This window comes from Mercenaria mercenaria, chromosome 9 (genome assembly GCF_021730395.1).
Source record: "Mercenaria mercenaria strain notata chromosome 9, MADL_Memer_1, whole genome shotgun sequence".
Lineage (NCBI taxonomy): Eukaryota > Metazoa > Mollusca > Bivalvia > Venerida > Veneridae > Mercenaria > Mercenaria mercenaria.
Genome location: NC_069369.1, coordinates 31,954,099 through 31,966,496, shown reverse-complemented (window position 1 = coordinate 31,966,496; position 12,398 = coordinate 31,954,099).

Genomic DNA, 12,398 nt, shown 5'->3' with positions numbered 1-12,398 from the left:
CATTAGTAAGCATTTAATATGTTCACTGAAAGCAAGTCTACAGAGATAAAAACTAAGATATCAAAACTTTGAATGGTTATAAAACAAACAAAAAACATTTAATCAAGCCCTTACTAATGTACCAATTTAAAAGCAGTTGCATAATTGAGGTGCTACTCTTGAAAAAAAACACAAACATGGGCTTGTACAGTTTATTCCTGGCCTGGTCGACTGGACAATTACCCTACCACTAGTGCGATATCATAGATGCCGATTTATCCGAATACCCTGCGTGTTTGGTTGTGTTTTATCTTTGACCAATACCAGACAGCTATGTGAGCGTACCCTCTGGAAGAGTATAAGCCAATTTGGGCATTTGAAGACGGAAAATCCTACAATCATAGAGAATTAGCCTACTATGTTTCCTTATCAGCACCCCCATGAGACACATCGGTTTTAAAGTTTCATACACACAAAAAAATGGCAATTTTAGTTGGAACAGCGGGGTTCGAACTCGCATTCCCTGTCTGTAGTTCACAGAACCTCTGCATGTACGACCAGCGTAGCTCTCCTCCCACGTGTCACTAGTCAGGCAATGCACTCGACACAAATTACTACTTCTTGAACTGCTATTTGCACCAGGAACCATTATACTATGCATGGTCTGGCTGAACCACAACTGTGGCTAGTATGATCAACAATATTCGAGCTGGGGTTGATGTCAGAAGCCTACGATAAATTATCTGGTCATAAGTTTCGCGTATTCGGGGCTACCGTTTAGTGTCACCGGTCGCAGATTTGGACATTTATGCATGCTCGACGTATTGAATTCCTGGACGGAAGGTCAACTGAAAATAATACCTCAACTCTTTATTATCTTAATTGATTTAAAAAAGGTAAGTCTGAAGTTGAGCTGTCATTTGTGTTTGACGCTAAAGATCAACTGTAATATTTTTACAATAGTTCTCCACTACCCGTCAAATTGGGCAGGTGAATGAAACACACTAACGGCAATAAAGTCGAATGCGCCAGTCTATCTGTTACCCAATATGGCCTAAATTGAGCGTTTTATTAAATGGTAATAGGAAACGGTATGCCCTGTAGTTACTGCTTTTTATTGTCCGATTCTCTCAACTGACAGTAAGGTAATTTTGTCGAGTGCGTAATTCTACTTAATGGTTAGGCAGCCAATTTGGTGAAATTTGTAGAAATTTAATCCTTTTCTAATTTAAAATCTGACAACAATTTTGAAGAGGGTGGAAGGTTTATTACCTTATCTTCGTCGTAATGGGCAAATTAGTATTCTATATGTTGGAGTGTACTTATAGAAATCTGTGTGGTATCACTTACTTTGTATTCTGAATTCAAGACGTTGCCTGTATATGCCCGAAAGGGGAATTTTGCATCTCTCAAGCGAATGTTTCCTTGTTCAAGTGTCGTATTGCCGTCTCGAAAAGAGAATCTGGTGTAACCGTATTTTAGCTTTTTTTGTTTCATTATCATTTCTTTACAAATTGTTTTGCACGATAACAGCGTGTGAAATTCAATTACGTTTTACAGCTGTGTAGTTCAGATATCATCTATACATTTTCTCCAACATTATGAAACTTGGAGTCTACAGCAGCCTATAACTGGCATCTCTTCACACTGCATGCGGATGCTGATTTCCAAACTGCACATTTCTTCATTGTCAAACAGTTGTTGAGAAAAAATTAAAGTCATTAGAGAAAGTATTTTGGAATAAAGTTTGGAATTGGAGAGGCTCGAAATGTTAGAGAGTCAAGAGATGCAATGTTTAAATAACATTTTATATGGGTATTCACACTATAAACATTGCTAAGTATCTCCTACTCGGATTTTTTCATAGACTATGTCATAGACTCTCTGTTTAAAACCAAATAAAAAGCCCCAAATACTGATGTCAATTTGAATGAAACGTGGCAGTTACGTTGTCAATAATCATCCCGTGGTTCAGAAATTGAATTTAAAAGCTTAGTTATAGCAATATGAACTACTGAAACCATTTTACATTTAATGTAAACTTGCTTTATTTTCTCTTAACAAGAAATTGTAAGCACTAAAAATACTGCTCTCTATTTGGTCATTTTTGCTGGGACTTGAAAAAAAAGTTTATTACAGATTTTCATATTTTGCTTTTTCGTTTGTGATTGCGATACGCATTTATTTAAAACTGTGAGGATAGTGTAACTTTTACCCCCCCTCCCCCCCCCCCCCCCGCCCCCCACACGCCCGTTGAACGAGAAGCTTTGAATAAATAACAAAACAGAATAGAACAGAATTTCTCTTAAAATCTAGCTTGAGTGTACACGTATACAGATCGTCGGTGCTGCTTGATGGAGACGTGAGCGCCACACATACAAACATATCTTTGTTCACTATCTTTTTTCTTTTGCGTAGGGTTCTCTATTTGCACACATGTGCATTTACGATAAGCGACAGATAAAAGCATGTTTTGTCTATGGATACAAATTACGCGGCTGCGCATTCAAACAAAGAAATTGTGCTTGTGCTCAAAATGAAAAAAAATAAATATATACTCATTTCAAACACGAGTACCTGTGCAGATAACAGTATGGCGCCAGATGTCTCATGTCGTCTGCCTGATCACGTGTGCGACTGATAATAATAAAACACCTGCTATGCCGTAATAAACGCTGATAAACTTAAGTTAGTCTAATGCGAGTTAGATACACTGGTATCTTGATTTACTCTCCATTTTGTAAATATTTTTGCTGAATTAATTCAAATCTATGAGGTGCTCGTAAAAATTATGACCAAACGATTAACTCGGTACACAATGACAATTCAAATTTCTAAACATCTTTTAAACACCCATTCATCATTTTTAAATAACAAGAAGGTTCTAGTTGCGTAAAAATATAAAAGCACGTATTTGTAATAAAATAATTACACATCATTGACCTTTAATTGCAACTGATTACAAGGAAAGTGCATTGTATTTTTGTATTTTTATTTTCTTCTCCCACTTTTTTTAGAATTTGATACTCGCGTTTAACATAAAGTTATATGAAATTGAAAAGCGGCTTTTGTGACTTTTAATTGAGCACTATTTAAAGCGACGACCAGATTAAACTTATAAAAAAGGTTTGAATGAAGTATGTTCTCTATAAACTGGTAGATTTACAATATCTGTTAAGTCAAAGACGAGAGCAAATGTAAAAACAAATCAGAAAATATTTAATGTTGTTAAAAAGGACTTATGACAAAAAGAGGGGGGTGGGGGTGCCAATCTCATTGATACGCATTGCTTCGTTGTAAGAACTTTAAACCTTTTTTTGTTTTGATTTTGTCCAAGTTATTGCTAATTAAGTCTAACGCAAGTCTATGATATCTATTGTAAGAACATTTTATTACGTTTTTGCTTATTCGGAATAAAAGGTCTGTACTCTACATTCATACAAAAAGTGTTGACCTTTCTTGTTTTAGATCATTACGACAGAAATTAGATGGTCAAAATATGATTTCAGAAAATGAATATTCACATTAGATCTAGGTGACACAAACGCTTTGGTAATAGCGTTGTGGGTAGCGTATAAGGTGTCGATGATATCACCACGTCGTGAGAATGGCGCTACAAACTTATTATCCACACGTATTGAAGAAATTGACAAATTGGGCCAGTTGTGTTAATAACAGAAAATTGTCTCTTGCTATTATTACATTCGATTAGAGAATTTCCACACAAATTCTACCGATAGTATCTAATAAATACAATATTACCGTTATAAATTCTAGCCTAACAACATAATCGTTGCTGAACAATGAAAACAGTCCACGCCTGCCACCACCTTAACTCATTTAAGAATGTTGCGTTACTGATGTTGGGGTTAGATAACAAATTGACTATAACCACGCAAAATAGCAATAACTATTCATAATTCGTTTACTGTCGTTTGGAAATCTTAGTTTGTGGTTTGTAAATATTTAATTTGTAACCTAGGACTGTCAAATAATAGAGGTTTGATTTTATGCCTCGGCTGCATGACTTTCAACTTTTAAAACAAGACAATGTCCGATATACGTTAACATAAAAGTAAGTAATTGAAAACGCATCTTACAATTGATCCATGAAGAACAAAGATATACTAGACCCTAATAATATATGATATGATATGATATGATATGATATGATAGTGATATGATAGTGATATGATAGTGATATGATATGATATGATATGATATGATATGATATGATATGATATGAGTATATGAAAATATGAACAAGTTCTTCATAGTTTCTAAGTATGAGCTGTGTTTCAACTAACAAGCTCGTAAAATCTGCTTGGTTGCATTATATGTTTCTAAAAGGTATTCGTACTGAAATATCATTAATTTAAAAATACAATTTTGAGTTAGCACTGACTCCTCTAATCATGACGGAGGTTTGCCCCTAAGCAGTGGCGTCATGTATCAAGTTTACCTCATAATTGACATAATCTGCAATGCTGAGTTTAGTCCTTACAAGCGGAATCATGTCATAGTTTAGTCCTTACAAAATCTGCAATACTGGTTGAAAGCCAAATCATGACATAGTTTAGTCTTTACAGAATCTGCAATACTGAGTGGAAGCCAAAGAATGGCATAGTTTAGTCCTTACAGAATCTGCAATACTGGTTGAAAGCCAAATCATGACATAGTATAGTCTTTACAGAATCTGCGATACTGAGTGGAAGCCAAATCATGACATAGTTTAGTCCTTACAGAATCTGCAATACTGGTTGAAAGCCAAGTCATGACATAGTTAGTCTTTACAGAATCTGCAATACTGAGTGGAAGCCAAATCATGACATAGTTTAGTCTTTACAGAATCTGCAATACTGGTTGAAATCCAAATCATGACATAGTTTAGTCTTTACAGAATCTGCAATACTGAGTGGAAGCCAAATCATGACATAGTTTAGTCCTTACAGAATCTGCAATACTGGTTGAAAGCCAAATCATGACATAGTGTAGTCTTTACAGAATCTGCAATACTGAGTGGCAGCCAAAGAATGGCATAGTTTAGTCCTTACAGAATCTGCAATACTGGTTGAAAGCCAAATCATGACATAGTTTAGTCTTTACAGAATCTGCAATACTGAGTGGAAGCCAAATCATGACATAGTTTAGTCTTTACAGAATCTGCAATACTGAGTGGACGCCAAATCATGACATAGTTTAGTCTTACAGAATCTGCAATACTGAATGGAAGCCAAATCATGACATAGTTAGTCTTACAGAATCTGCAATCGGTTGAAAGCCAATATGACATAGTTAGTCTTTACAGAATCTGCAATACTGAGTGGAAGCCAGCTCATGACATAGTTTAGTCCTTACAGAATCTGCAATACTGGTTGAAAGCCAAATCATGACATAGTTTAGTCTTTACAGAATCTGCAATACTGAGTGGAAGCCAAATCATGACATAGTTTAGTCCTTACAGAATCTGCAATACTGGTTGAAAGCCAAATCATGACATAGTTTAGTCTTTACAGAATCTGCAATACTGAGTGGAAGCCAAAGAATGGCATAGTTTAGTCCTTACAGAATCTGCAATACTGGGTGAAAGCCAAATCATCGTATAGTTTAGTCTTTACAGAATCTGCAATACCGGGTGAAAGCCAAATCGTCGCATAGTTTAATCTTTACAGAATCTGCAATACTGGTTGAAAGCCAAATCTTCACATAGTTTAGTCTTTACAGCATCTGCAAAACTGGTTGAAAGCCAAATTATCACATAGTTTAGTCTTTACAGAATCTGCAATACTGAGTGAAAGCCAAATCATGGCATAGTTTAGCCCTTACAGAATATGCAATACTGGGTGAAAGCCAAATCAGGACATAGTTTAGACCTTACAGAATCTGCAAAACTGGGTGATAGCCAAATCATGACGTAGTTTAGTCCTTACAGAATCTGCAATACTGGGTTAAAGCCAAATTATGGCATAGTTTACTCCTTATAGAATCTGCAATACTGTGTGAAAGCCAAGTCATGACATAGTTTAGTCTTTACAGAATCTGCAAAAACTAAGTGAAAGCGAAATCAATCATATTATTTGCACGAAAGTTGCATAGTTCAGTCTTTACAGAATTGCAATATTGGGTGAAAGCCAAATCATGGCAATGTTTTGTCCTTACAGAATCTGCAATACTGGGTGAAAGCCAAATCATGGATAAGTTAGTCTTTAGGTGAAGCAATCATGCATAGTTAGCCTTACAGAATCTGCAATACTGGGTGAAAGCCAAATCATGGCATTGTTTAGTCTTTACAGAATCTGCAATACTGGGTGAAAGCCAAATCATTTGCAATAGTTAGTATTTAATAGAAGGTGAAAGCCAAATCATGCATAGTTTAGCCTTACAGAATCTGCAATACTGGGTGAAAGTCAAATCATGGCATAGTTTAGTCCTTACAGAAATCTGCAATACTGGCCCAATAGTATAGTTTTTACAGAATCTGCAATACTGGGTGTAAGCCAAATCATGACAGTTTAGTCCTTACAGAATCTGCAATACTGGGTAAAGTCAAATCATGGCATAGTTTATCCTTACAGAATCTGAAATACTGGTTGAAAGCCAATCATGACATAGTTTAGTCTTTACAGAATCTGCAAATCTGGGTGAAAGCGAAATCATGGCATAGTTTAGTCCTTACAAGCGAAAGCATGGCATAGTTCAGTCTTTACAGAATATGCAATATTGGGTGAAAGTCAAATCATGGCATTGTTTTGTCTTTACAGAATCTGCAATACTGGGTGAAAGCCAAATCATGGCATAAGTTAGTCTTTATAGAGTGAAAGCCAAATCATGGCATAGTTTAGCCCTTACAGAATCTGCAATACTGGGTGAAAGCCAAATCATGGCATTGTTTTGTCTTTACAGAATCTGCAATAGTGGGTGAAAGCCAAATCATGGCATAAGTTAGTATTTATAGAGTGAAAGCCAAATCATGGCATAGTTTAGCCCTTACAGAATCTGCAATACTGGGTGAAAGTCAAATCATGGCATAGTTTAGTCCTTACAGAATCTGCAATACTGGCATAGTATAGTCTTTACAGAATCTGTAATACTGGGTTAAAGCCAAATCATGACAGTTTAGTCCTTACAGAATCTGCAATACTGGGTGAAAGTCAAATCATGGCATAGTTTAGTCCTTACAGAATCTGAAATACTGGTTGAAAGCCAAATCATGACATAGTTTAGTCTTTACAGAATCTGCAATCTGGAGTGAAGCGAAATCATGCATAGTTTAGTCCTTACAGATCGAAACGTGGCACATAGTTTAGTCTTACAGAATCTGCAATACTGGTGAAAGCCAATAATGGCATAGTTTCAGTCCTTACAGAATCTGCAATACAGGTTAAAGCCAAATTTATAGCATACTTTAGTCCCATACAAATTGCAATACTGGGTGAAAGCCAAATCATGACATAGTTTAGTCCTTACAGAATCTGCAAAACTGGGTGATAGCCAAATCATGACGTAGTTTAGTCCTTACAGAATCTGCAATACTGGGTTAAAGCCAAATTATGGCATAGTTTACTCCTTATAGAATCTGCAATACTGTGTGAAAGCCAAATCATGACATAGTTTAGTCTTTACAGAATCTGCAAAAACTAAGTGAAAGCGAAATCATATCATAGTTTAGTTTTTGCAAGCGAAAGCATGGCATAGTTCAGTCTTTACAGAATTTGCAATATTGGGTGAAAGCCAAATCATGGCAATGTTTTGTCTTTACAGAATCTGCAATACTGGGTGAAAGCCAAATCATGGCTAGTAGTCTTATAGAGTGAAGCCAATCTGGCATAGTTTAGCCCTTACAGAATCTGCAATACTGGTTGAAAGCCAAATCATGGCATTGTTTTGTCTTTACAGATCTGCAATACTGGTGAAAGCCAAATCATGCATAAGTTTTAGAATTTATAGAGTGAAAGCCAAATCATGGCATAGTTTAGCCTTACAGAATCTGCAATACTGGGTGAAAGTCAAATCATGCATAGTTTAGTCCTTACAGAATCTGCAATACTGGATAGTTATAGTCCTTTACAGAATCTGTAATACTGGGTTAAAGCCAAATATGGCATAGTTTAGTCCTTACAGAATTTGAAATACTGGTTGAAAGCCAAATCATGACATAGTTTAGTCTTTACAGAATCTGCAAATCTGGGTGAAAGCGAAATCATATCATAGTTTAGTCCTTACAAGCGAAAACATGGCATAGTTTAGTCCTTACAGAATCTGCAATACTGGGTGAAAGCCAAATCATGGCATTGTTTTGTCTTTACAGAATCTGCAATACTGGGTGAAAGCCAAATCATGGCATAAGTTAGTCTTTATAGAGTGAAAGCCAAATCATGGCATAGTTTAGCCCTTACAGAATCTGCAATACTGGGTGAAAGCCAAATCATGGCATTGTTTTGTCTTTACAGAATCTGCAATACTGGGTGAAAGCCAAATCATGGCATAAGTTAGTATTTATAGAGTGAAAGCCAAATCATGGCATAGTTTAGCCCTTACAGAATCTGCAATACTGGGTGAAAGTCAAATCATGGCATAGTTTAGTCCTTACAGAATCTGCAATACTGGCATAGTATAGTCTTTACAGAATCTGTAATACTGGGTTAAAGCCAAATCATGACAGTTTAGTCCTTACAGAATCTGCAATACTGGGTGAAAGTCAAATCATGGCATAGTTTAGTCCTTACAGAATCTGAAATACTGGTTGAAAGCCAAATCATGACATAGTTTAGTCTTTACAGAATCTGCAAATCTGGGTGAAAGCGAAATCATGGCATAGTTTAGTCCTTACAAGCGAAAACATGGCATAGTTTAGTCCTTACAGAATCTGCAATACTGGGTGAAAGCCAATTAATGGCATAGTTCAGTCTTTACAGAATCTGCAATACCAGGTTAAAGCCAAATTATAGCATACTTTAGTCCTAACAAAATTTGCAATACTGGGTGAAAGCCAAATCATGGCATAGTTTTGTCTTTACAGAATGTGCAATACTGGATGAAAGCTAAATCCTGGCTTAGTCTAGTCCTTATCAGTATTTTTAATATTTCTAGGAAACAAAAAGTATATATACAAACATTCCAAATGACATGTACCTTTTTGAGGCAGTAATATCAAATTAATTTGATTGTGTCTGTCTTTTTACCATTTTTGTAATGTTTTCAAACATTGTTTGGGATGGACATTAAGCTGTCTGTTTGCAAAAAGTAACACCAAAAGTTTATATCAATAATTCATTAAAATAAGTGTTTTACATTACAGTTCCTTTCTAATTGTGAACACATTATGTCGTGCAGTTTTTGCCTCTTAGTTAATGTTGTGTTTTTTGTATCGTATTTTGTTTTACCGGTGAATCAATATAAAAACATGTTTACGACCATATGCTCGTGTTTACAGGATGTTAATATGCCAGATTGATGTTGTACAAACAGTTAATAATATCTGTTAAAGCCTTGTGTATATATTTAGAGAAAGGATTAAACCCCGCTCTCGCTTTCTTTTTGTTGGCACACGAACCGGTGTACTCGATGGTTTACCATTTGGGTCCAAAGTCTTCATTGCGTGCGCGCACGTTTCAAAATATGCGTACACGTATAAAAGTATTCGTGCGCTCAAAATGATAAACTTGAACCTATACATTTTATACATGCACGAGCCAATATGAAGATGCATTCTTATCTTGGCCATGCATGCGTATACATATGAAGGACCTACAAGTTATTTAAACAAAATTACAAAATGGAACCTTATATAGGGATGTTTATACCAAAGAAACATAAAAGTGCTTATGCAAAATTTCAATGTGGCGTGGCCCCACTTTTGTTGCGACGGGGCGGTATGAAACACTTCCAGTTGAAAATAGACTATGTCCAGTTTGTAGATCATCAATATATCCTTATGCACCTGTCAATATTTTGCCCGCCCAGGGGGGCGGCGGGCCGACCCGGGGGAATTTGACATTTCAAAAATTTTATTGTCTAAATCCCCACCCTAGGGACAACCTTTTTTGTCTAAATCCCACCCTAGAGCCTGGTTGGTACATCAAATGTTTGTCAAATTCCCGCCTGTCGGGAATGGTCTTCTGTCTAAAGTCCCGTGTATGCCCGCCGCTCCCCCGGGCGGGCAAAATATTGACAGGTGCATTAGGACGGCCAGCACATATTTATGCAGTCTCGCCAGGCACATGTATGTTTTTGACAACACAGAAAATGACGTCACTCGACCTTCAGCTATTTCCGGAAGTAAATAAAATGAAAGTAGAAATGCTAAACTTGAAAACGAAAGCCGCATTTTGATTCGTAGATAGTCAGGGGTGACGCGCAGGGGTCACCCCGTCTAAATGTATGCGCGTGGACTTCTTTTTTTTTTTTTTTTTTTTTTTTTTGCTATTGGGGAGCCAATTTTCAGCCTTTATTACGAATTGAAATTACCTGGGCTTTAGTACAGCATGTCAGCTTTTAATCTATGAAAAAATATTTGAGCTCTGGATAAACAGAAATCCCACAGGGGTCCGTAACGGACGAAGGGTACATCGATAATTTTGGAACTTCATCAAATCGCTCAAAGTGTCATTTTTGATGTTGTCTGAGAGTGTCAGTATATGCCTCAGATGTAAGATATAACCGTATTTGAGAGCTGCAGACCTAGACATTTCAGACATATTTTCAAAATAAGTTTCGTGTAATAAATGTTGTTTCTACGGAAGCGTGAAAGGGCCATCAGACGCTAATACGTTTTAGTACGTTAAGGCTGCGGAAAGGATATAATGTAGTACATGTGATGTTATATTGTGATACTTACTCAGTTTTAAGCTACTGCTGTAGAAGTTGAACCAAATATTAATAATATTACAGATGATGAGAAAACAGTGTTTTTATTCTCCAACAATGATATGGTAAAATGTATAGCCAAAGCATGTTACTTGGTGTTACAAATGAGAAACAGTATTTTCTAGTTTCTACCCATAGGTCTGACAAATGTTTTATGTCTTACTGTAAATTGTAAAACACTGAAGTGTTATTGTAACGCAATAGATATTTTAGATTGATTGCAAAGATAATAGATCTATGTGTTTTAAAAAAAAATGTATATTATGGCCTCTTGCATATCAAAGGCTTTACGCATGCATGTACAAAACTGCATACTTGTGCGTATATTTGGAAATGTACGCGCATGCAAAGTAGATTTTCGACCCAGTATAGTGCAGCATAGCATAGTACTCTAGAACTCATTGTATACTAGATACTAAAGTCTACCGGGTTTTAAGGTAAAAACAATCTCGATATTGTTCGGCAACAGCGCAAAATGATATAATTGTTCAAAACTGGTGGTCGCGTTAAAGTAAAAAAAAAATGGCAAGACTTAGCAAAGAATTCAAAGTCTTTGGTTTGTATATCACTCCTATCCTTTGAAGTAACCGAGTAAATTACAGTGTTTCTAACGTAGCAAACCTTTCTTGCTTTGCCCTATTATGGATAATAATTTATTTATTTTCTTTTTGAGTGAGGGCCGATCGTTAGCCCTTTTGTTCTTAACTGTATCTCAAATGCCTTGTTACTGTATAAGCAATAAGAATTAATTAAACTAAAGTAGTCTACCTAGTCAACTAACCTAATTTCTTAACGGATGTTCATTACACCTTCAAAAAGTCTTAGTCTGGATATTTGGCGGTTTTGATGTTTAATCGGAAACTATATCTGACAAGACTGGCTTTAATGAAAGCTTTTTTTCACTAAGAGTTAATTGTATTCGATAATTCAAGCCTCTAAAACTCCACACGGCCCTTCGCTTCATTCTTAATTGATTGTCCCTATTGTAACACAGTGAATGCAGTTATAACGCTATGGAAACTGTCGTCTGCCGAATTTCAATAGATTATGCAAAACGGAAATATTGACATAACATTGGAAAACTTCATAATCTTATCACTTCACTAAATCATATCAATAGCTTGTATTTTTTCTTGAAGTGCAGATAACTGGGGTAGTTCATTGTCGCGCATGCGGGGCAGATGGCGATATTTGTTTAAGGTGTAACGCCATTCGCGGCGTCGGGCTCTTGAAGCATAATAGTGTCATAATGAACTCTCTGAATTCCGAAATGAAGTAACCAAAGTAATGGGAAAACCCTACCATTTTTAAAAGATATGTTCTTTTCTGAAATACTGTTATCTCCTCAAATTTCGAAATTATATCACGATCATATATACTAATAACTGTATCTAGCATTAATAATAGTGATAGTGATGATAACAATCATAATGATAATAGCTTCTAATAACACCAACATCAACAACAACAACAATAATAATAATGATGATAATGATAATAATAATGATAACAAAAGTTGTTTCTAAAACATTTACCCCCCAATAATGACTTAT